Genomic DNA, 27,404 nt, shown 5'->3' on the forward strand with positions numbered 1-27,404 from the left:
GCAAACCGTCTAAGTGCATGCTGAAGGTCCTGGTTTGAAGGGGCCAACACGGCAACAAAGAGCAGAGACAAAATTGTGTGGTCCCCAAACCTGACACGCTCCGGCCCCTGGCTGCACCTAGAAATTCTGTCCATAAAAATTACAAACAGAACCAGCAACAAAGGGCAGCCCTGCCGGAGTCCAACATGCACTGGGAACAAGTCTGACTTACTATATATAGCTCCTGCTTCGGTCATACAGGGACCTGACATCCCTTAGCAAAGGACCCAGGACCCCATACTCCCATAGCACCCTCCACAGGATGCCGTGAGGGACACAGTCGAATGCCTTCTCCAAATCCACAAAACACAACTCCCATGAACCCTCCAGCACCCTGTAGAGGGTATAGAGCTGGTCCAGTGTTCCACGGCCCGGACGAAAACCACACTGTTCCTCCTGAATCCGAGGGTCTACTATCGGCCGTATTCTCCTCTCCAGAACCCTGGCATAGACTTTCCCGGAGAGGCTGAGAAGTGTGATCTCCCTGTAGTTGGAACACACCCTCCGGTCCCCCTTCTTAAAAAGAGGGACCACCACCCCGGTCTGCCATCCCAGAGGCACTGTCCTCGACCGCCACACGATGCTGCAGACGTGTGTCAACCAAGACAGCCCCACAACATCCAGAGACTTGAGGTACTCAGGGCGGATCTCATCCACCCCTGGTGCCTTGCCACCGAGGAGTTTCTTGACTACCTCAGTGACTTCATCAGTCCACCTCTGAGCCCTCAGCCTCTGCTTCCTCAATGGAAGACGTGATGGCGGGATTGAGGAGATCCTTGAAGTACTCTGTCCACCGCCCGACGACATCCCCAGTTGAGGTCAACAGCTGCCCACCTCCACTGTAAACAGCGTTGGTAGGGCACTGTTTCCCTCTCCTGAGGCGCCGGACTGTTTGCCAGAATCTCTTCGAGGCCAGCCGATAGTCCTTTTCCATGGCTTCACTACTCCTGGGCCCGAGTTTTTGCCTCCACAACCACCCGGGCTGCAGTCCGCTTGGTCTGCCGGTACCCGTCAGCTGCCTCAGGAGTCCCAAAAGCCAACCAGGCCTGATAGGACTCCTTCTTCAGCTTGATGGCATCCCTTACTTCCGGTGTCCACCACCGGGTTCGGGGATTGCCGCCTCGACAGGCACTGGAGACATTACGGCCACAGCTCTGAGCGGCCGCTTCGACAATGGAGGTGGAGAACATGGTCCACTCGGACTCAATATCTCCAGCCTCCCTCGGGATCCAGTCGAAGCTCTGCCGGAGGTGGGAGTTAAAGATCTCTCGGCCAGACGTTCCCAGCAGACCCTTACAGTACGCTTGGGTCTGCCGAATCTGTCCAGCTTCCTCCCCTGCCATCGGATCCAACTCACCACCAGGTGGTGATCAGTTGACAGCTGGATAGTCCAATGTGGTGGTGCAGAACTCGTCGTTAATGAGCCCGGGGGTATGATTGTTCATACATGGCCACAATCTTCATTGCCCTGCCAATTGTCAGGCTGGTCGGGTGCCCATGGAAGAAAGTCCTGGGAGTGAGATTGAAGCAAATTTTTTTAAGTCAGTTAAAATGTGCAATTGTATACTATGTCCTGAAACTAATACTAATCAGTGCAATATGTATCACTCCCTGAATTAGTCCCATCCATCCAGACCCACTGCCTTTCTGTCCGAATGTCGCATAAACCAATCCCGGATGGTCCAGGCATATGAGCAGTGGATGCAAGAATGCATCATTGCAGGAATTACATGTATATGCAACTATTACATAACCAACCTTCAGTCTGATTGTTGCGAGTTTGATAGTACTTGCGCGTATATGCTGCAGACAGAATGCATGGGAATGAATGAGAGAATACAGACTCTGCGACTGTCAAGACCTAAACGGCGCCAGTGCGCCAAAATTTGAAACTACGTTTATTTTTCTCCCATATACGCGCGCATCTCCTACTCAAATTAGCTGATATATAACACAGAAAATACTCTCTGTGCCCTACCACGTATGGAAATTGCTTAGCCAGCATTTTCTTCCTGACTCTCCATGTCATCTCATATTTACTTTTGGTTGAATATAAATATGTAGTTAGTCAATTTGAGCTAGCTTGTCTGCATGCATCAGCTAGCTTGACAGTAGTAGCCATTTCAAGTAGAACGTGTAAATGTATGAATCCAATCAGTAAAATAGGCTGTAGTTGAGCTGTTCTATTAATACATTGAAGCAGACATGTCTTTAAGTTACTTATTTAAAATACAATGACAAAATACTTTACTCACTCAAATAAAAGACTGCAGTTTAAAGCATGATTACATTAGGGGAACAATATTTTTTTTCAGACCCTGATCAGCAGAGATCAGCAGGACGACTATAGCTTTCTGAAGAGCGATTGTGAAGCTCCGACTGGCTAGCTCCGACTGGCTACTGCCATGCTGGCAGTAGCCCATCTCCCGGATAAAAGATGTGGACCGTCGGTGGAGCTGAGGCCGAATATGAAGCCTGTAGCTGCAGCTAGCGGGGGAATCAACTATATAAAAAAAACTTTTATTGCTAGTGACAGCCGAAGATAGACAGGAAAGGGGCACAGAGAGAGGGGAAGACATGCAGCAAAGGGCCGCAGGTTGGATCATCTGAATGCAGTTTGCTAAATTAAATTCAATAGAAAAAATATACAGGTGCTGGTCATATAATTAGAATATCATCAAAAAGTTGATTTATTTCAGTAATTCCATTCAAAAAGTGAAACTTGTATAATGTAGACATTCATTCCACACAGACTGATATATTTGAAATGTTTATTTCTTTTAATTTTGATGATTATAACTGACAACTAATGAAAACCCCAAATTCAGTATCTCAGAAAATTTTAATATTGTGAAAAGGTTCAATATTGAAGACACCTAGTGCCACACTCTAATCAGCTAATTAACCCAAAAAACCTGCAAAGGCCTTTAAATGGTCTCTCAGTCTAGTTCTGTAGACAACAGAATCATGGGGAAGACTGCTGACTTGACAGCTGTCAAAAGGAGGGCAAGACACAAAAGGTCATAGCTCAAGAGGCTGGCTGTTCACAGAGCTTTGTGTCCAAGCACATGAATAGAGAGGCGAAGGGAAGGAAAAGATGTGGTAGAGAGCAATAGGGATAACCGCACCCTATTTTTCAGAGATACTGAATTTGGGATTTTCATTAGTTGTCAGTTATAATAATCACAATTAAAAGAAATATACATTTGAAATATATCAGTCTGTGTTTAATGAATGAATATAATATACAAGTTTCACTTTTTGAATGGAATTACTGAAATAAATCAACTTTTTGAAGATATTCTAATTTTATGACCAGCACCTGTATACTGACATTTAGTTTGGAGGGTTTTAGATGGAACCCACAGTGTTAATAAATACAGCATTTGTTGGTACAATGTTTTTTAATGTTTCGTACTGTAAATGTAGATATAAGTCTGAAATCTTCACTTGGGAAAAACATAAATTATCAATAACATACTTTTTTTACTGCAGGAAAACCTTATCCAACATAGCCTGGCTGCTGCTGACTGGTGCGATAAGGCAACATTCCATGGAGGACTGAAACTCCCTGCTGTCCTTTTCGATGGACAGAGAAGAAAAAAAAGAAGCCATCCAGGAGATGGACACCTGGGATGGGGAACTGGATGAGGATTCTCAGAACTTTTTACATTTGTCTTTGAAAAAAAAGGACTACGACAACTTCTGGGAAGAATTTGTTGATAAAAACAATTAAATACTCTTTGCTAGATTTGAGGAACAGTGATTGTTAAAATATTTTTATATTATGTTATATTAAAGAGTTTTGTTCCTAAATACAGCCTAGTATGTCATTGCGTTTTAAATAAAAATAAAATGAATAGGCTACCACCAATTTCTTTCCTTAGCACAGCAAAAAAACAGACTGTAATACAAATAAAATATTATAAATTATAAATTAAAAAAAATATCTCACTAGCAAATGCTACAAACACCAGCAGTTGCAATCGGATATGCTCTTTCCTCTACAGTACGACAGGCTACTGGTTTGGTTGTATATGTTGAGTAGTGGGTGATTTCGGACACAGCCCTTGTTTGCCACCGTTCTATCCCATAATCGGTCGAGTAAATTTGTATTGCATATCAACCTGCCACTATAAATGCCACTGCTAACGGGGAAGATGCCGTGGCATCTCAACATGCCACTAAAAATGCCACTGCTAACTCAACCTGCCACTAAAAATGCCACTGCTAACGGGGAAGATGCTGTGGCATCTCAACATGCCACTAAAAATGCCACTGCTAACTCAACCTGCCACAAAATATGCCACTGCTAAAGGGGAAGATGCCGTGGCATCTCAACATGCCACTAAAAATGCCACTGCTAACGGGGAAGATGCCGTGGCATCCCAACCTGCCACCGGAAATGCCACTGCGAGCTGCCGATGCCGCAAATTGATTAGCGTCATGCTGGCAACATTAGAGATTTCGTAGCAACAATAAGACTTCCGGTTTTCGGATTTTGCCTTCAAAATAGAAGTCCGTGGAAAAATGTGATTTTAATAATATTAAATGTATCGATTTTGACACTTTGCTTAGTGTATATTGTAAAAATGTACTCTAGGAAATGTTCAGGAGAGTGGGTAGAATAATTATATGCAAAGAAATCAAGGGGCACTGTGTATTTGCAATTGTTGTTGGCATTTTACTCCTCCCATCCCAGATCCTATTGGCCACAATGTAACTCAATGGATATTAAATATATATTGCCCTATAGAAAAAAAACTGTTCTATACGCCGCAGTGAATGTATTGTAGAAAATGTTCAGGAGACTATATAGACTGATTATATGCAAAGAAATCAAGGGGCACTGTGTATTTGCAATTGTTGCTGGCATTTTACTGCGCTCATCCCATTGGCCACAATGTAACTCAATGGATATGAAATACATATTGGCCTATAAAAAAAATATATATTCTATACGCCGCAGTGAATGTATTGTAGGAAATGTTCAGGAGACTCTATAGATTGATTATATGCAAAGAAATCAAGGGGCACTGTGTATTTGCAATTGTTGCTGGTGCAATTGTTGCTGGTGTTTATGGCCAAGACCAAAGAGCTGTCAAAGGAAACCAGAAAAAAAATAGTAGACCTGCACCAGCCTGGGAAGACTGAATCTGCAATAGGTAAGCAGCTTGGTGTGAGGAAATCAACTGTGGGAGCAATTATAAGAAAATGGAAGACATACAAGACCACTGATAATCTCCCTCCATCCGGGGCTCCACGCAAGATCAAAATGATCACAAGAACGATGAGCAAAAATCCCAGAACCACATGGGGGAACCTAGTGAATGACCTGCAGAGAGCTGGGACCAAAGTAACAAAGGCTACCATCAGTAACACACTACGCCGCCAGGGACTCAAATCCTGCAGTGCCAGATGTGTATAACTTTTTGGTAGAAACTCAACTTGTCGTGTTTGGAGGAGAAAGAATGCTGAGTTGCATCCAAAGAACACCATACCTACTGTGAAGCATGGGGTGGAAACATCATGCTTTGGGGCTGTTTTTCTGCAAAGGGACCAGGACGACTGATCCGTGTAAAGGAAAGAATGAATGGGGCCATGATTTTGAGCGAAAACCTCCTTCCATCAGCAAGGGCATTGAAGATGAAACATGGCTGGGTCTTTCAGCATGACAATGATCCCAAACACACCGCCCGGGCAACGAAGGAGTGGTTTCGTAAGAAGCATTTCAAGGTCCTGGAGTGGCCTAGCCAGTCACCAGATCACAACCCCATAGAAAATCTTTGGAGGGAGTTGAAAGTCTGTGTTGCCCAGCGACTAAAAAATGAACTTGTGCTATAGCTATCCCAATCGTCCTTTCAGTTGACAGGTAGCATCTCGTTCACAAATCTCTCATTTGATAGGCCTATAATATATAACCAGGTTAGTAGGACCAACCCCATTTGCAGACAGTCCCTTGTTTGGACTCTGCTTGGAACAGCTTACATTTGTAATGAATCACTGTTAAATTTTTTTAAGAGGCTTTGTTTCTTCATCAGGTTGGCAATTTCTTCTCAATTTGTTGGTTTTGCTGTTTGATTCATGTTGGTATGCATATGTTGTAATTTCATTTGCCTGAGCAAAATTCTGATTGAATGATTTTTATAGCCAAATGTAGAGACAGAAAATCAATACACACAGCTTCTCCTTATTGGCTTATTTAGATTATTTACAATAAAACTCTTAAAAAGTATTCATAGCAATATTCCCAGAGAGGTCTTTAAAGCACCATGGACATCTCTATGTTAACAAAGTTATAGCATATGTCTGCCCTGAATGTTGGTCGCGTAGGGCCAAAACCCAGGTCTTCATTTTCACATTACTGACTTATTTTGACCGGGGATACCATCTGAGTACAGTTGAGTTGGTCTGAGGGCTAACTTCCTCTAAGAAACAAAACAGAAAAGTGTTTTGCCCTTCCAGGACCAACATTTTGCAGTCCTGTAATATATTTATCTCCAAGCAAATGTTCTCGTTTTAGACAGCCGGAAATAATATTGACTAAGAATTGGCCACATTCGTAATACAATGCCCATCCTAAGCATCATAAACTCTAAGACAGCCAAGACGGAAGGAGATCAACTTGAGTAGAAAGTTGAGTAACTGGTTTGATTAACTTTATGTACTGTTGTATGGGGAGTTGTAATGCCCCATATTAGTTGTATTTAGATAAAACCTAACAGCCCACATTCAGAATTTACTATGAAGGTTTTAGGATGTGCACATATTTTCAAAAAATAAAATATATATTTAGAAAAACCTAATTATTGGGATAAATCTCTAACTTTCTTTCCTTATAATTTGTCCTGGTCATTGGTAATTCTCATGTCCGTGCCTTAGTGGATAACATTGTCCCCATGCCAAATCAGGCTGATTCCACTGGTCGATGTACCATGGCTTTTGGCTTCATGTCCACTCCTGGAGCAAGAGTTTCACATCTGATGGCAGATGTTCGTGGGGAGGTGTTACCCAGAGGCCTCGTCCCAGTCATAGTATGTCTGATCATTCCTGGTAACAACCTTGAAGCCAGCCCATCCATCTCCCAGGCAATTACCAAGAACTGCTGGCCCTGGAGTATGAAACCCAAGCATGGGATCTGGATGTGACTTACGGATTGGAGACGTCCAGGGCCTTCCAGTGGCTATGAGTAGTGGCTAAAAAGATTCATTTGAGCAATGATTTTGAGATGCCAATTATGGCTACCCTGATCAAGGACACTTTGTTTAAGGAAATACAGGTAATCGATACAACTAGACCTTGTTGTGCTGGGGTTCAAACTCCTCTTTGCAGATCTTCTCCAAGTCATTAAGGTTTTGAGGCTGACATTTGGAAACTCAAACCTTCAGCTCCTTTCACAAATTTTCTATGGGATTAAGGTCTGGAGACTGGCTAGGCCATTCCAGGACCTTAATGTGCTTATTCTTGAGCCACTCCTTTGTTGCCTTGGCCGTGTGTTTTGGGTAATTGTAATTGGTAATTATTCATGCTGGAATACACAGCCAAGACCCATTTTCAATGCCCTGGCTGAGAGAAGGACGTTCTCAACCACGATTTGACGGTACATGGCCCCATCCATTGTCCCTTATATGTGTTATAAGTTGTCCTGTCCCCTTAGCAGAAAAACACCCCCAAAACATAAGGTTTCCACCTCCATGTTTGCCGATGGGGATGGTGTTTTGGGGTCATAGGCAACATTCCTCCTCCAAACACGGCAAGTTGAGTTGATGCCAAAGAGCTTGATTTTGGTCTCATCTGACCACAACACTTTCACCCAGTTCTCCTCTGAATCATTCAGATGATCATTGGCAAACTTCCTTCACGGCATAGTGTGTTACCAATTGCTTTCTTGGTGACTATGGTCCCAGCTGCCTTGAAATCATTGACAAGATCCTCTCGTGTAGTTCTGGGCTGATTCCTCACCGTTCTCATGATCATTGTAACTCCACGAGGAGAGATCTTGCATGGAGCCCTAGACCGAGGGAGATTGACAGTTCTTTTGTGTTTCTTCCATTTGCGAATAATCGCACCAACTGTTGTCACCTTCCCCACCAAGCTGCTTGGTGATGGTCTTGTAGCTCATTCCAGCCTTGTGTAGGTCTACAATCTTGTCCCTGACATCCTTGGACAGCTCTTTGGTCTTGGCCATGGTGGAGAGTTTGGAATCTGATTGATTGATTGCTTCTGTGGACAGGTGTCTTTTGTACAAATTCAGCAGGGGATCAAATATTTTTTTTCCTCACTGTACAATACAAGCCATCATACGTCTCAATTAAAACATGTATCTTTCAATATAAGGACAAATACATATTTTTTTCTCAAATTAAGCTAAGGCTGGAATGTAGTTGCAATAAAATATATCCTTCTAATAGAGTTGATGAAGTTGAACTTATTCTAGTATGTAATAGTTGGATATTGGTTATGATTTGACTCTGTCTATTATTTTGCTAATCTAAAAGGTATAAAACTGTAAATGGTCTTTTGGACCTACATCTCTAAAGGTGGTACAACAGGCTAATGACCAGTTAATATATGTCGTTGACAACAACATTAGATCATTGGCTGAATTGTTAGGTAATCACCAAGTGGTGATAATCACCTCCATTAACAAAAGGAATAATGGATCTAAAGGCTATTCAGCAATTTGGAATGTGGCCAATGGAATTGGTAGAGTAAAACACCAGCAACAATTGCAAATACACAGTGACCCTTGATTTCTTTGCATGAAATCAATCTATAGAGTCTCCTGAACATTTCCTACAATACATTCACTGCGGCGTATAGAATTGTTTTTTTTTATATGCCAATATGTATTTCATATCCATTGAGTTACATTGTGGCCAATGGAATGGGTGGAGTAAAACACCAGCAACAATTGCAAATACACAGTGCCCCTTGATTTCTTTGCATATAATCAATCTATAGAGTCTCCTGAACATTTCCTACATTACATTCACTGCGGCGTATAGAATAGTCTTTTTTTTATAGGCCAATATGTATTTCATGTGCATTGAGTTGCATTGTGGCCAATGGGATGAGCGCAGGAAAATGCCAGCAACAATTGCAAATACACAGTGCCCCTTGATTTCTTTGCATATAATCAATCTATAGAGTCTCCTGAACATTTCCTACATTACATTCACTGCGGCGTATAGAATAGTTTTTTTTTTATAGGCCAATATGTATTTCATGTACATTGAGTTGCATTGTGGCCAATGGGATGAGGGCAGGAAAATGCCAGCAACAATTGCAAATACACAGTGCCCCTTGATTTCTTTGCATATAATCAATCTATAGAGTCTCCTGAACATTTCCTACAATACATTCACTGCGGCGTATAGAATTGTTTTTATTTATATGCCAATATGTATTTCATATCCATTGAGTTACATTGTGGCCAATGGAATGGGTGGAGTAAAACACCAGCAACAATTGCAAATACAGAGTGCCCCTTGATTTCTTTGCATATAATCAATCTATAGAGTCTCCTGAACATTTCCTACATTACATTCACTGCGGCGTATAGAATAGTTTTTTTTTATAGGCCAATATGTATTTCATGTGCATTGAGTTGCATTGTGGCCAATGGGATGAGCGCAGGAAAATGCCAGCAACAATTGCAAATACACAGTGCCCCTTGATTTCTTTGCATATAATCAATCTATAGAGTCTCCTGAACATTTCCTACAATACATTCACTGCGGCGTATAGAATTGTTTTTTTTTATATGCCAATATGTATTTCATATCCATTGAGTTACATTGTGGCCAATGGAATGGGTGGAGTAAAACACCAGCAACAATTGCAAATACACAGAGCCCCTTGATTTTTTTGCATATAATCAATCTATAGAGTCTCCTGAACATTTCCTACAATACATTCACTGCGGCGTATAGAATAGTTATTTTTTTATAGGCCAATATGTATTTCATATCCATTGAGTTACATTGTGGCCAATGGGGTGGGTGGAGTAAAACACCAGCAACAATTGCAAATACACAGTGACCCTTGATTTCTTTGCATGAAATCAATCTATAGAGTCTCCTGAACATTTCCTACAATACATTCACTGCGGCGTATAGAATTGTTTTTTTTTATATGCCAATATGTATTTCATATCCATTGAGTTACATTGTGGCCAATGGAATGGGTGGAGTAAAACACCAGCAACAATTGCAAATACACAGTGCCCCTTGATTTCTTTGCATATAATCAATCTATAGAGTCTCCTGAACATTTCCTACATTACATTCACTGCGGCGTATAGAATAGTCTTTTTTTTATAGGCCAATATGTATTTCATGTGCATTGAGTTGCATTGTGGCCAATGGGATGAGCGCAGGAAAATGCCAGCAACAATTGCAAATACACAGTGCCCCTTGATTTCTTTGCATATAATCAATCTATAGAGTCTCCTGAACATTTCCTACAATACATTCACTGCGGCGTATAGAATTGTTTTTTTTTATATGCCAATATGTATTTCATATCCATTGAGTTACATTGTGGCCAATGGAATGGGTGGAGTAAAACACCAGCAACAATTGCAAATACACAGAGCCCCTTGATTTTTTTGCATATAATCAATCTATAGAGTCTCCTGAACATTTCCTACAATACATTCACTGCGGCGTATAGAATAGTTATTTTTTTATAGGCCAATATGTATTTCATATCCATTGAGTTACATTGTGGCCAATGGGGTGGGTGGAGTAAAACACCAGCAACAATTGCAAATACACAGTGACCCTTGATTTCTTTGCATGAAATCAATCTATAGAGTCTCCTGAACATTTCCTACAATACATTCACTGCGGCGTATAGAATTGTTTTTTTTTATATGCCAATATGTATTTCATATCCATTGAGTTACATTGTGGCCAATGGAATGGGTGGAGTAAAACACCAGCAACAATTGCAAATACACAGTGCCCCTTGATTTCTTTGCATATAATCAATCTATAGAGTCTCCTGAACATTTCCTACATTACATTCACTGCGGCGTATAGAATAGTCTTTTTTTTATAGGCCAATATGTATTTCATGTGCATTGAGTTGCATTGTGGCCAATGGGATGAGCGCAGGAAAATGCCAGCAACAATTGCAAATACACAGTGCCCCTTGATTTCTTTGCATATAATCAATCTATAGAGTCTCCTGAACATTTCCTACATTACATTCACTGCGGCGTATAGAATAGTTTTTTTTTTATAGGCCAATATGTATTTCATGTACATTGAGTTGCATTGTGGCCAATGGGATGAGGGCAGGAAAATGCCAGCAACAATTGCAAATACACAGTGCCCCTTGATTTCTTTGCATATAATCAATCTATAGAGTCTCCTGAACATTTCCTACAATACATTCACTGCGGCGTATAGAATTGTTTTTATTTATATGCCAATATGTATTTCATATCCATTGAGTTACATTGTGGCCAATGGAATGGGTGGAGTAAAACACCAGCAACAATTGCAAATACAGAGTGCCCCTTGATTTCTTTGCATATAATCAATCTATAGAGTCTCCTGAACATTTCCTACATTACATTCACTGCGGCGTATAGAATAGTTTTTTTTTTATAGGCCAATATGTATTTCATGTGCATTGAGTTGCATTGTGGCCAATGGGATGAGCGCAGGAAAATGCCAGCAACAATTGCAAATACACAGTGCCCCTTGATTTCTTTGCATATAATCAATCTATAGAGTCTCCTGAACATTTCCTACAATACATTCACTGCGGCGTATAGAATTGTTTTTTTTTATATGCCAATATGTATTTCATATCCATTGAGTTACATTGTGGCCAATGGAATGGGTGGAGTAAAACACCAGCAACAATTGCAAATACACAGTGCCCCTTGATTTTTTTGCATATAATCAATCTATAGAGTCTCCTGAACATTTCCTACAATACATCCACTGCGGCGTATAGAATAGTTATTTTTTTATAGGCCAATATGTATTTCATATCCATTGAGTTACATTGTGGCCAATGGGGTGGGTGGAGTAAAACACCAGCAACAATTGCAAATACACAGTGCCCCTTGATTTCTTTGCATATAATCAATTTATAGAGTCTCCTGAACATTTCCTACAATACATTCACTGCGGCGTATAGAATCGTTTTTTTTTTATAGGCCAATATGTATTTCATATCCATTGAGTTACATTGTGGCCAATGGAATGGGTGGAGTAAAACACCAGCAACAATTGCAAATACACAGTGCCCCTTGATTTCTTTGCATATAATTACTCTATCCACCTTCCTTGACATTTCCTCCAATACATTCACTGCGGCGTATGAACAGTTTTTTTTATAGGCCAATATATATTTCATATGCATTGAGTTACATTGTGGCCAATGGGGTGGGTGGAGTAAAACACCAGCAACAATTGCAAATACACAGTGCCCCTTGATTTTTTTGCATATAATCAATCTATAGAGTCTCCTGAACATTTCCTACAATACATTCACTGCGGCGTATAGAATAGGGTTTTTTTTATAGGCCAATATGTATTTCATGTGCATTGAGTTGCATTGTGGCCAATGGGGTGGGTGGAGTAAAACACCAGCAACAATTGCAAATACACAGTGCCCCTTGATTCTTTTGCACATAAACACTCTATATAGTCTCCTAAACATTTCCTTGTCAGATCTGAAAGGAACCCAAACGCAGACCGGATGAGTGCGGTGAAAATCAATTTAATATGAGAGGGCAGTCGTGGGCAAGCAGAGGTTCGGTACACGGGCTGGCGGCAGAGGTACAGACAGGGAGTAGGCAGAGTAGTCTCGGACAGGCAGGAGGTCGATACACGGCCTGGTGAAGGTTGTCAGGAGATTCCTACAAGCACAGGGAAACAGAATTAGCGGGATCGACTAGCAACTTATCTCAGGGATTTGGTTGTGAGCCGTGACACATACGGATGTGGATCAACGATCCGGCAGGGACGGGTCGTCAGGCTCCTCTGATATACAGCCGGTGATGAGCCAAGCGGGAAAAGGTGTGTGATTGGGGATAGGGAACAGCTGGTACCGGCTCTATTCAAAAGAGTGACACCACGCCCCTTACTGCGTTGCCCTGACAACCTGGAGCAACCAAGACAGAGCACCTCAGGGAAGGGAGGACATGACATTCCTACAATACATTCACTGCGGCGTATTGAATATTTTTTTCTGTATGAGTCAATATGTATTTGATATCCATTAAGTTACATTGTGGAAAAAGAGGGTGTGGAAATATTGTGTTGCTAGATGTAGCACACCGTTCCCCATGATTAGACAGGTTTGTCTTACTCTACACATTCTCCTGGACATTTCCTACACTGCTTTCAATAGTTTATGAGCTATGAGGCAATATGTATTCCATATTCTGTTATTGGCATTGTCTGAATTTTACCCTTGAACGTGTTTTAACACCAACTTTTTATCGAAATTTCTCTTAAATCTGATCATATTTGAATTGTTGTCAATGTTTTGAGAGGTACATGTTTTCAAACAATTAATAAACTCAATTTGTCTCCGTTTTTAAGTAATTCGTTGGTCTCTTTTATTTTGAAAAGTTCCAGATTTTCGTGACCCGGAAGTGTTTCTTTAATGTTGTTCACAAGACGCTGATCGCAAATTGAAATTAGCGTCATGCAGGCAACATTAGAGATTCCGTAGCAACAATAAGACTTCCGGTTTTCGGATTTTGCCTTCAAAATAGAAGTCCGCGGTAAAACGTGATTTTAATAATATTAAATGTATCTATTTTGACACTTTACTTAGTGTATATTGTAAAAATGTACTCTAGGAAATGCTCAGGAGACTCTATAGAATAATTATATGCAAAGAAATCAAGGGGCACTCTGTATTTGCAATTGTTGCTGGTGTTTTACTCCACCCATCCTAGATCCTATTGGCCACAATGTAACTCAATGGATATGAAATATATATTGGCCTATAAAAAAAAAACTGTTCTATACGCCGCGGTGAATGTATTGTAGGAAATGTTCAGGAGACTCTATAGAATGATGATATGCAAAGAAATCAAGGGGCACTGTGTATTTGCAATTGTTGCTGGTGTTTTACTCCACCCATTCCATTGGCCACAATGCAACTCAATGGATATGAAATACATATTGGCCTATAAAAAAAAAAATATTCTACACGCCGCGGTGAATGTATTGTAGGAAATGTTCAGGAGACTCTATAGAATGATTATATGCAAAGAAATCAAGGGGCACTCTGTATTTGCAATTGTTGCTGGTGTTTTACTCCACCCACCCCATTGGCCACAATGCAACTCAATGGATATGAAATACATATTGGCCTATAAAAAAAAACTATTCTACACGCCGCGGTGAATGTATTGTAGGAAATGTCAAGGAAGGTGGATAGAGTAATTATATGCAAAGAAATCAAGGGGCACTGTGTATTTGCAATTGTTGCTGGTGTTTTACTCCACCCATTCCATTGGCCACAATGCAAGTCAATGGATATAAAATACATATTGGCCTATAAAAAAAAAACTATTCTACACGCCGCGGTGAATGTATTGTAGGAAATTTCAAGGAAGGTGGATAGAGTAATTATATGCAAAGAAATCAAGGGGCACTCTGTATTTGCAATTGTTGCTGGTGTTTTACTCCACCCACCCCATTGGCCACAATGCAACTCAATGGATATGAAATACATATTGGCCTATAAAAAAAAAACTATTCTACACGCCGCGGTGAATGTATTGTAGGAAATGTTCAGGAGACTCTATAGAATGATTATATGCAAAGAAATCAAGGGGCACTCTGTATTTGCAATTGTTGCTGGTGTTTTACTCCACCCACCCCATTGGCCACAATGCAACTCAATAGATATGAAATACATATTGGCCTATCAAAAAAAAAACTATTCTACACGCCGCGGTGAATGTATTGTAGGAAATGTTCAGGAGACTCTATAGAATGATGATATGCAAAGAAATCAAGGGGCACTCTGTATTTGCAATTGTTGCTGGTGTTTTACTCCACCCACCCCATTGGCCACAATGCAACTCAATGGATATGAAATACATATTGGCCTATAAAAAAAAAACTATTCTACACGCCACGGTGAATGTATTGTAGGAAATGTTCAGGAGACTCTATAGAATGATTATATGCAAAGAAATCAAGGGGCACTCTGTATTTGCAATTGTTGCTGGTGTTTTACTCCACCCACCCCATTGGCCACAATGCAACTCAATGGATATGAAATACATATTGGCCTATAAAAAAAAAACTATTCTACACGCCGCGGTGAATGTATTGTAGGAAATGTTCAGGAGACTCTATAGAATGATTATATGCAAAGAAATCAAGGGGCACTCTGTATTTGCAATTGTTGCTGGTGTTTTACTCCACCCACCCCATTGGCCACAATGCAACTCAATGGATATGAAATACATATTGGCCTATAAAAAAAAAACTATTCTACACGCCGCGGTGAATGTATTGTAGGAAATGTTCAGGAGACTCTATAGAATGATGATATGCAAAGAAATCAAGGGGCACTCTGTATTTGCAATTGTTGCTGGTGTTTTACTCCACCCACCCCATTGGCCACAATGCAACTCAATGGATATGAAATACATATTGGCCTATAAAAAAAAAAACTATTCTACACGCCACGGTGAATGTATTGTAGGAAATGTTCAGGAGACTCTATAGAATGATTATATGCAAAGAAATCAAGGGGCACTCTGTATTTGCAATTGTTGCTGGTGTTTTACTCCACCCACCCCATTGGCCACAATGCAACTCAATGGATATGAAATACATATTGGCCTATAAAAAAAAAACTATTCTACACGCCGCGGTGAATGTATTGTAGGAAATGTTCAGGAGACTCTATAGAATGATGATATGCAACGAAATCAAGGGGCACTCTGTATTTGCAATTGTTGCTGGTGTTTTACTCCACCCACCCCATTGGCCACAATGCAACTCAATGGATATGAAATACATATTGGCCTATAAAAAAAAAACTATTCTACACGCCGCGGTGAATGTATTGTAGGAAATGTTCAGGAGACTCTATAGAATGATTTTATGCAAAGAAATCAAGGGGCACTCTGTATTTGCAATTGTTGCTGGTGTTTTACTCCACCCACCCCATTGGCCACAATGCAACTCAATGGATATGAAATACATATTGGCCTATAAAAAAAAAACTATTCTACACGCCGCGGTGAATGTATTGTAGGAAATGTCAAGGAAGGTGGATAGAGTAATTATATGCAAAGAAATCAAGGGGCACTCTGTATTTGCAATTGTTGCTGGTGTTTTACTCCACCCACCCCATTGGCCACAATGCAACTCAATGGATATGAAAAACATATTGGCCTATAAAAAAAAAACTATTCTACACGCCGCGGTGAATGTATTGTAGGAAATGTTCAGGAGACTCTATAGAATGATTATATGCAAAGAAATCAAGGGGCACTCTGTATTTGCAATTGTTGCTGGTGTTTTACTCCACCCATTCCATTGGCCACAATGCAAGTCAATGGATATAAAATACATATTGGCCTATAAAAAAAAAACGATTCTACACGCCGCGGTGAATGTCATCATCATCATCATCTTCTTCCGCTTATCCGGGGCCGGGTCGCGGGGGCAGCAGTCTAAGCAGGGATGCCCAGACTTCCCTCTCCCCAGACACTTCCTCTAGCTCTTCCGGGGGGACACCGAGGCGTTCCCAGGCCAGCCGGGAGACATAGTCCCTCCAGCGAGTCCTAGGTCTTCCCCGGGGTCTCCTCCCGGTGGGACGGGACCGGAACACCTTCCCAGGAAGGCGTTCCGGAGGCATCCGAAAAAGATGCCCAAGCCACCTCAGCTGACCCCTCTCGATGTGGAGGAGCAGCGGCTCTACTCTGAGCTCCTCCCGGGTGACCGAGCTTCTCACCCTATCTCTAAGGGATCGCCCGGCCACCCTGCGGAGAAAGCTCATTTCGGCCGCCTGTATCCGGGATCTTGTCCTTTCGGTAATGACCCAAAGCTCATGACCATAGGTGAGAGTAGGAACGTAGATTGACTGGTAAATCGAGAGCTTCGCCTTGCGGCTCAGCTCTTTCTTCACCACGACAGACCGATACATCGACTGCATTACTGCAGAAGCTGCACCGATCCGTCTGTCAATCTCCCGTTCCATCCTTCCCTCACTCGTGAACAAGACCCCTAGATACTTAAACTCCTCCACTTGAGGCAGGCACTCTCCACCAACCTGAAGCGGGCAAGCCACCCTTTTCCGACTGAGGACCATGGCCTCTGATTTGGAGGTACTGATTTTCATCCCCACCGCTTCACACTCGGCTGCAAACCGTCCCAGCGCATGCTGAAGGTCCTGGTTAGAAGGGGCCAACACGACAACATCATCTGCAAAAAGCAGAGACGAAATTGTGTGGTCCCCAAACCTGACACCCTCCGGCCCCTGGCTGCGCCTAGAAATTCTGTCCATAAAAATTACGAACAGAACCGGTGACAAAGGGCAGCCCTGCCGGAGTCCAACATGCACTGGGAACAAGTCTGACTTACTGCCGGCAATGCGGACCAAGCTCCTGCTTCGGTTGTACAGGGACCTGACAGCCCTTAACAAAGGACCCAGGACCCCATATTCCCCAAGCACCCTCCACAAGATGCCGCGAGGTACACAGTCGAATGCCTTTTCCAAATCCACAAAACACATGTGGATTGGTTGGGCAAACTCCCATGAACCCTCCAACACCCCGTAGAGGGTATAGAGCTGGTCCAGTGTTCCACGGCCCGGACGAAAACCACACTGTTCCTCCTGAATCCGAGGTTCTACTATCGGCCGTATTCTCCTCTCCAGTACCCTGGCATAGACTTTCCCGGGGAGGCTGAGAAGTGTGATCCCCCTATAGTTGGAACACACCCTCCGGTCCCCCTTCTTAAAAAGAGGGACCTCCACACCGGTCTGCCATCCCAGAGGCACTGTCCCCGACCGCCACGCGATGTTGCACAGGCGTGTCAACCAAGACAGCCCCACAACATCCAGAGACTTGAGGTACTCAGGGCGGATCTCATCCACCCCCGGTGCCTTGCCACCGAGGAGTTTCTTGACCACCTCAGTGACTTCAGCCCGGGTGATGGACGAGTCCACCTCTGAGCCCTCATCCTCTGCTTCCTCAATGGAAGAAGTGACAGCGGGATTGAGGAGATCCTCGAAGTATTCCTTCCACCGCCCGACGACATCCTCAGTTGAGGTCAACAGCTGCCCACCTCTACTGTAAACAGCGTTGGTAGGGCACTGTTTCCCTCTCCTGAGGCGCCGGATGGTTTGCCAGAATCTCTTCGAGGCCAGCCGATAGTCCTTCTCCATGGCCTCACCGAACTCCTCCTAGGCCCGAGTTTTTGCCTCCACAACCACCCGGGCTGCAGCCCGCTTGGCCTGTCGGTACCCGTCAGCTGCGTCAGGAGTCCCACAAGCCAACCAGGCCTGATAGGACTCCTTCTTCAGCTTGACGGCATCCCTTACTTCCGGTGTCCACCACCGGGTTCGGGGATTGCCGCCTCGACAGGCACCGGAGACCTTACGGCCACAGCTCCGAGCGGCCGCTTCGACAATGGCGGTGGAGAACATGGTCCACTCGGACTCAATATCTCCAACCTCCCTCGGGATCCAGTCGAAGCTCTGCCGGAGGTGGGAGTTAAAGATCTCTCTGACAGGAGACTCGGCCAGACGTTCCCAGCAGACCCTTACAGTTCGCTTGGGCCTGCCGAGTCTGTCCAGCTTTCTCCCCCGCCATCGGATCCAACTCACCACCAGGTGGTGATCAGTTGACAGCTCCGCCCCTCTCTTCACCCGAGTGTCCAAGACATACGGCCGCAGGTCAGATGAGACGACAACAAAGTCGATCATCGACCTGGGGCCTAGGGTGTCCTGGTGCCACGTGCACTGATGGACACCCTTATGCTTGAACATGGTGTTCGTTATGGACAAACTGTGACTAGCACAGAAGTCCAATAACTGAACACCACTCGGGTTCAGATCAGGGGGGCCGTTCCTCCCAATCACGCCCCTCCAGGTGTCACTGTCGTTGCCCACGTGGGCGTTGAAGTCCCCCAGTAGAACAATAGAGTCCCCAGTCGGAGCACTTTCCAGCACCCCTCCCAGAGACTCCAAGAAGGTCGGGTACTCTGCACTGCCGTTCGGCCCGTAGGCACAAACAACAGTGAGAGACCTATCCCCGACCCGTAGGCGCAGGGAAACGACCCTCTCGTTCACCGGGGTAAACTCCAACACATGGCGGCAGAGCTGGGGAGCTATAAGCAAACCCACACCAGCCCGCCGCCTCTCACCATGGGCAACTCCAGAGTGGTGAAGAGTCCATCCTCTCTCAAGGAGTGTGGTTCCAGAGCCCAAGCCGTGCGTAGAGGTGATCCCGACTACCTCTAATCGGAACCTCTCAACCTCACGCACTAGCTCAGGCTCCTTCCCCGCCAGCGAGGTGACATTCCACGTCCCTAGAGCTAGTTTCTGTGTCCAGAGATCGGGTTGTCTAGGCCCCTGCCTTCGACTGCCGCCCGATCCTCTTCGCACCGGCCCCTTATGGTCCCTCCTGTGGGTGGTGAGCCCACGGGAGGGCGGCCCCACGTCACCCGTTCGGGCTGAGCCCGGCCGGGCCCCATGGGGGAAGGCCCGGCCACCAGGCGCTCGCATACGAGCCCCAACCCCGGGCCTGGCTCCAGGGTGGGGCCCCGGCTGCGCCATACCGGGCGACGTCACGGTACTCATTATGTTGTTCTTCATTAAGGGGGGTCCTCCAAGAACTGCCACCTTAACGTGGTGGAGGGGTTTGAGTACCCGAGTGACCCTAGGAGCTATGTTGTCTGGGGCTATATGCCCCTGGTAGGGTCTCCCAAGGCAAACAGGTCTTAGGCGACGGGTCAGACTAAGAGCGGTTCAAACCCCCCCGCGGTGAATGTATTGTAGGAAATGTTCAGGAGACTCTATAGAATGATGATATGCAAAGAAATCAAGGGGCACTCTGTATTTGCAATTGTTGCTGGTGTTTTACTCCACCCACCCCATTGGCCACAATGCAACTCAATGGATATGAAATACATATTGGCCTATAAAAAAAAAACTATTCTACACGCCGCGGTGAATGTATTGTAGGAAATGTTCAGGAGACTCTATAGAATGATTATATGCAAAGAAATCAAGGGGCACTCTGTATTTGCAATTGTTGCTGGTGTTTTACTCCACCCATTCCATTGGCCACATTCCAAATAGCTGAATAGCCTTTAGATCCATTATTCTTTTTGTTAATGGAGGTGATTATCACCACTTGGTGATTACCTAACAATTCAGCCAACGATCTAATGTTGTTGTCAATGACATATATTAACGGGTCATTAACCTGTTGTACCACCTTTAGAGATGTAGGGGAGTCCATAAGACCATTTACAGTTTTATACCTTTTAGATTAGCAAACAAATTTTTACAACAGAATCAAAACCAATATCCAACTATTACGTACTAGAATAAGTCAACTTATTAGAAGGTTATATGTTATTGCAACTACATTCCAGCCTTAGCTTAATTTGTAAAAAGAATATGTATTTGTCCTTATATTGAAAGATACATGTTTTAAATGAGACAGTGAGGAAAGAAAATATTTCATCCCCTGCTGATTTTGTACAAAAGACACCTGTCCACAGAAGCAATCAATCAATCAGATTCCAAACTCTCCACCATGGCCAAGACCAAAGAGCTGTCCAAGGATGTCAGGGACAAGATTGTAGACCTACACAAGGCTGGAATGGACTACAAGACCATCACCAAGCAGCTTGGTGTGGAAGGTGACAACAGTTGGTGCGATTATTCGCAAATGAATCAGCCCAGAACTACACGGGAGGATCTTGTCAATGATCTCAAGGCAGCTGGGACCATAGTCACCAAGAAAACAATTGGTAACACACTACACTGTGTAGAACTGAAATCCTGCAGCGACCCCAAGGTCCCCCTGCTCAAGAAAGCATATGTACAAGCCTGTCTGAAGTGTGCCATTGAACATCTGAATGATTCAGAGGAGAACTGGGTGAAAGTGTTGTGGTCGGATGAGACCAAAATCGAGCTCTTTGGCATCAACTCAACTTGCCGTGTTTGGAGGAGGAGGATTGTTGCCTATGACCCCAAAACACCATCCCCATCATCAAACATGGAGGTGGAAACCTTATGTTTTGGGGGTGTTTTTAACTTCACCGCATCAAAGGGACGATGGATGGGGCCATGTACCGTCAAATCATGGGTGAGAACCTCCTTCTCTCAGCCAGGGCATTGAAAATGGGTTTTGGCTGGGTATTCCAGCCTGACAATTACCCAAAACACATGGCCAAGGCAACAAAGGAGTGGCTCAAGAAAAAGCACATTAAGGTCCTGGAGTGACCTAGTCAGTCTCCAGACCTTTATCCCATAGAAAATCTGTGAAAGGAGCTGAAGGTTTGAGTTGCCAAATGTCAGCCTCGAAACCTTAATGACTTGGAGAAGATCTGCAAAGAGGAGTTTGAACCCCAGCACAACGAGGTCTAGTTGAATCGATTACCTGTATTTCCTTAAACAAAGTGTCCTTGATCAGGGTAGCCATAATTGGCATCTCAAAATCATTGCTCAAATGAATCTTTTTAGCCACTGCTCATAGGGCCTGGAAGGCCCTGGACGTCTCCAATCCGTAAGTCACATCCAGATCCCATGCTTGGGTTTCATACTCCAGGGCCAGCAGTTCTTGGTAATTGCCTGGGAGATGGATGGGCTGGCTTCAAGGTTGTTACCAGGAATGATCAGACATACTATGACTGGGACGAGGCCTCTGGGTAACACCTCCCCACAAACATCTGCCATCCGATGTGAAACTCTTGCTCCAGGAGTGGACATGAAGCCAAAAGCCATGGTAGATCGACCAGTGGAATCAATCTGATTTGGCATGGGGATAATGTTATCCACTAAGGCACGGAGATGAGAATTACCAATGACCAGGACAAATTAAAAGGAAAGAAAGTTAGAGATTTATCCCAATAATTAATTTTTTAAAAAATATAAATATAATTATTTGAAAATATGTGCATCCTAAAACCTTCAAAGTAAATTCTGAATGTGGTCTGTTAGGTTTTATCTAAATACAACTAATATGGGGCATTACAACTCCAAACTTACATCAAACAACATGCAATATAAAAGATGATGTACTAAATCATAACAGGATAGGGTACACAGTACATATAGTTAATCAAACCAGTTACTCAACCTTTTACCCAAGTTGATCTCCTTCCATCTTGGCTGTCTTAGAGTTTATGATGCTTAGGATGGGCATTGTATTACGAATGTGGCCAATTCTTTGCGGTCATGACATTCCTGTCATGACTGAAAAGTCAATATTATTTCCGTCTGTCTAGAACGAGAACATTTGCTTGGAGACAAATATACTACAGGACTGCAAAATGTTGGTCCTGGAAGGGCAAAACACTTTTCTCTTTTGTTTCTTAGAGGAAGTTAGCACTCAGACCAACTCAACTGTACTCAGATGGTATCCTTCAATCAATCAGAATTTTGCTCAGGCAAATAAAATTAACAACATATGCATACCAACATGAATCAAACAGCAAAACCAACAAACTGAGAAGAAATTGCCAACTTGATGAAGAAACAAAAAATTAACAGTGATTCAGAACAAATGTAAGCTTATCCAAGCAGAGTCCAAACAAAGACAGCAGGCTAATGGCCAGTTAATATAAGTAATTGACAACTACATTAGATCATTGGCTGAATTGTTAAGTAATCACCAAGTGGTGATAATCACCTCCATTAACAAAAGGAATAATGGATCTAAAGGCTATTCACCTATTTGGAATGTGTTTAATACATTCACCGCGGCGTGTAGAATAGTTTTTTTTTTATAGGCCAATATGTATTTCATATCCATTGAGTTGCATTGTGGCCAATGGGGTGGGTGGAGTAAAACACCAGCAACAATTGCAAATACAGAGTGCCCCTTGATTTCTTTGCATATAATCATTCTATAGAGTCTCCTGAACATTTCCTACAATACATTCACCGCGGCGTGTAGAATAGTTTTTTTTTTATAGGCCAATATGTATTTCATATCCATTGAGTTGCATTGTGGCCAATGGGGTGGGTGGAGTAAAACACCAGCAACAATTGCAAATACAGAGTGCCCCTTGATTTCTTTGCATATAATCATTCTATAGAGTCTCCTGAACATTTCCTACAATACATTCACCGCGGCGTGTAGAATAGTTTTTTTTTTATAGGCCAATATGTATTTCATATCCATTGAGTTGCATTGTGGCCAATGGGGTGGGTGGAGTAAAACACCAGCAACAATTGCAAATACAGAGTGCCCCTTGATTTCTTTGCATATCATCATTCTATAGAGTCTCCTGAACATTTCCTACAATACATTCACCGCGGCGTGTAGAATAGTTTTTTTTTATAGGCCAATATGTATTTCATATCCATTGAGTTGCATTGTGGCCAATGGGATGAGTGGAGTAAAACACCAGCAACAATTGCAAATACAGAGTGCCCCTTGATTTCTTTGCATATCATCATTCTATAGAGTCTCCTGAACATTTCCTACAATACATTCACCGCGGCGTGTAGAATAGTTTTTTTTTTATAGGCCAATATGTATTTCATATCCATTGAGTTGCATTGTGGCCAATGGGGTGGGTGGAGTAAAACACCAGCAACAATTGCAAATAGAGAGTGCCCCTTGATTTCTTTGCATATAATTATTCTATAGAGTCTCCTGAACATTTCCTACAATACATTCACCACGGCGTGTAGAATAGTTTTTTTTTTATAGGCCAATATGTATTTCATATCCATTGAGTTGCATTGTGGCCAATGGAATGAGTGGAGTAAAACACCAGCAACAATTGCAAATACAGAGTGCCCCTTGATTTCTTTGCATATAATCATTCTATAGAGTCTCCTGAACATTTCCTACAATACATTCACCGCGGCGTGTAGAATAGTTTTTTTTCTATAGGCCAATATGTATTTCATATCCATTGAGTTGCATTGTGGCCAATGGGGTGGGCGGAGTAAAACACCAGCAACAATTGCAAATACAGAGTGCCCCTTGATTTCTTTGCATATAATTATTCTATAGAGTCTCCTGAACATTTCCTACAATACATTCACCGCGGCGTGTAGAATAGTTTTTTTTTTATAGGCCAATATGTATTTCATATCCATTGAGTTGCATTGTGGCCAATGGGGTGGGTGGAGTAAAACACCAGCAACAATTGCAAATACAGAGTGCCCCTTGATTTCTTTGCATATAATTATTCTATAGAGTCTCCTGAACATTTCCTACAATACATTCACCGCGGCGTGTAGAATAGTTTTTTTTTTATAGGCCAATATGTATTTCATATCCATTGAGTTGCATTGTGGCCAATGGAATGAGTGGAGTAAAACACCAGCAACAATTGCAAATACAGAGTGCCCCTTGATTTCTTTGCATATAATCATTCTATAGAGTCTCCTGAACATTTCCTACAATACATTCACCGCGGCGTGTAGAATAGTTTTTTTTCTATAGGCCAATATGTATTTCATATCCATTGAGTTGCATTGTGGCCAATGGGGTGGGTGGAGTAAAACACCAGCAACAATTGCAAATACAGAGTGCCCCTTGATTTCTTTGCATATAATTACTCTATCCACCTTCCTTGACATTTCCTACAATACATTCACCGCGGCGTGTAGAATAGTTTTTTTTTTATAGGCCAATATGTATTTCATATCCATTGAGTTGCATTGTGGCCAATGGGGTGGGTGGAGTAAAACACCAGCAACAATTGCAAATACAGAGTGCCCCTTGATTTCTTTGCATATCATCATTCTATAGAGTCTCCTGAACATTTCCTACAATACATTCACCGCGGCGTGTAGAATAGTTTTTTTTTTATAGGCCAATATGTATTTCATATCCATTGAGTTGCATTGTGGCCAATGGGGTGGGTGGAGTAAAACACCAGCAACAATTGCAAATACAGAGTGCCCCTTGATTTCTTTGCATATAATCATTCTATAGAGTCTCCTGAACATTTCCTACAATACATTCACCGCGGCGTGTAGAATAGTTTTTTTTTTATAGGCCAATATGTATTTCATATCCATTGAGTTGCATTGTGGCCAATGGGGTGGGTGGAGTAAAACACCAGCAACAATTGCAAATACAGAGTGCCCCTTGATTTCTTTGCATATAATTACTCTATCCACCTTCCTTGACATTTCCTACAATACATTCACCGCGGCGTGTAGAATAGTTTTTTTTTTATAGGCCAATATGTATTTCATATCCATTGAGTTGCATTGTGGCCAATGGGGTGGGTGGAGTAAAACACCAGCAACAATTGCAAATACAGAGTGCCCCTTGATTTCTTTGCATATAATCATTCTATAGAGTCTCCTGAACATTTCCTACAATACATTCACCGCGGCGTGTAGAATAGTTTTTTTTTTATAGGCCAATATGTATTTCATATCCATTGAGTTGCATTGTGGCCAATGGGGTGGGTGGAGTAAAACACCAGCAACAATTGCAAATACAGAGTGCCCCTTGATTTCTTTGCATATCATCATTCTATAGAGTCTCCTGAACATTTCCTACAATACATTCACCGCGGCGTGTAGAATAGTTTTTTTTTTATAGGCCAATATGTATTTCATATCCATTGAGTTGCATTGTGGCCAATGGGGTGGGTGGAGTAAAACACCAGCAACAATTGCAAATACAGAGTGCCCCTTGATTTCTTTGCATATAATCATTCTATAGAGTCTCCTGAACATTTCCTACAATACATTCACCGCGGCGTGTAGAATAGTTTTTTTTTTATAGGCCAATATGTATTTCATATCCATTGAGTTGCATTGTGGCCAATGGGGTGGGCGGAGTAAAACACCAGCAACAATTGCAAATACAGAGTGCCCCTTGATTTCTTTGCATATCATCATTCTATAGAGTCTCCTGAACATTTCCTACAATACATTCACCGCGGCGTGTAGAATAGTTTTTTTTTTATAGGCCAATATGTATTTCATATCCATTGAGTTGCATTGTGGCCAATGGGGTGGGCGGAGTAAAACACCAGCAACAATTGCAAATACAGAGTGCCCCTTGATTTCTTTGCATATAATTACTCTATCCACCTTCCTTGACATTTCCTACAATACATTCACCGCGGCGTGTAGAATAGTTTTTTTTTTATAGGCCAATATGTATTTCATATCCATTGAGTTGCATTGTGGCCAATGGGGTGGGTGGAGTAAAACACCAGCAACAATTGCAAATACAGAGTGCCCCTTGATTTCTTTGCATATAATCATTCTATAGAGTCTCCTGAACATTTCCTACAATACATTCACCGCGGCGTGTAGAATAGTTTTTTTTTTATAGGCCAATATGTATTTCATATCAATTGAGTTGCATTGTGGCCAATGGAATGGGTGGAGTAAAACACCAGCAACAATTGCAAATACATAGTGCCCCTTGATTTCTTTGCATATAATTATTCTATAGAGTCTCCTGAACATTTCCTACAATACATTCACCGCGGCGTGTAGAATAGTTTTTTTTTTATAGGCCAATATGTATTTCATATCCATTGAGTTGCATTGTGGCCAATGGAATGAGTGGAGTAAAACACCAGCAACAATTGCAAATACAGAGTGCCCCTTGATTTCTTTGCATATAATTACTCTATCCACCTTCCTTGACATTTCCTACAATACATTCACCGCGGCGTGTAGAATAGTTTTTTTTTTATAGGCCAATATGTATTTCATATCCATTGAGTTGCATTGTGGAAAAAGAGGGTGTGGAAATATTGTGTTGCTAGATGTAGCACACTGTTCCCCATGATTAGACAGGTTTGTCTTACTCTACACATTCTCCTGGACATTTCCTACACTGCTTTCTCTGTGGAATATTCAATAGTTTATTAGTTATGAGGCAATATATATTCCATATTCTGTCATTGGCATTGTCTGAATTTTACCCTTGGAACGTGTTTTAACACCCACTAACACCCACTTTTTATCGAAATTACTCTTAAATATGATCATATGTGAATTGTTGTCAATGTTTTGAGAGGTACATGTTCTCAAACAATTAATAAACTCAATTTATCTCAGTTTTTAAGTAATTTGTTGGTCTCTTTTATTTTGAAAAATTCCAGATTTTCGTGACCCGGAAGTGTTTCTTTAATGTTACTCACAAGACGCAGATGAAATGATTAGCGTCTGTCATT

The 27,404-nt window shown here is 42.4% G+C and overlaps 1 long non-coding RNA gene across 1 annotated transcript; it reads left to right on the plus strand.

Moving 5' to 3' along the window:
* Nucleotides 1–8,565: 8,565 nt before the first annotated feature.
* Nucleotides 8,566–22,931, plus strand: LOC117595555. Its single transcript, XR_004576783.1, has 3 exons — nucleotides 8,566–8,582; nucleotides 13,336–13,337; nucleotides 22,826–22,931. It is a non-coding gene; the product is annotated as an uncharacterized LOC117595555 (long non-coding RNA).
* Nucleotides 22,932–27,404: the final 4,473 nt, after the last annotated feature.

The sequence above is a fragment of the Esox lucius genome, chromosome 14, assembly GCF_011004845.1.
Source record: "Esox lucius isolate fEsoLuc1 chromosome 14, fEsoLuc1.pri, whole genome shotgun sequence".
Taxonomy (NCBI): domain Eukaryota; kingdom Metazoa; phylum Chordata; class Actinopteri; order Esociformes; family Esocidae; genus Esox; species Esox lucius.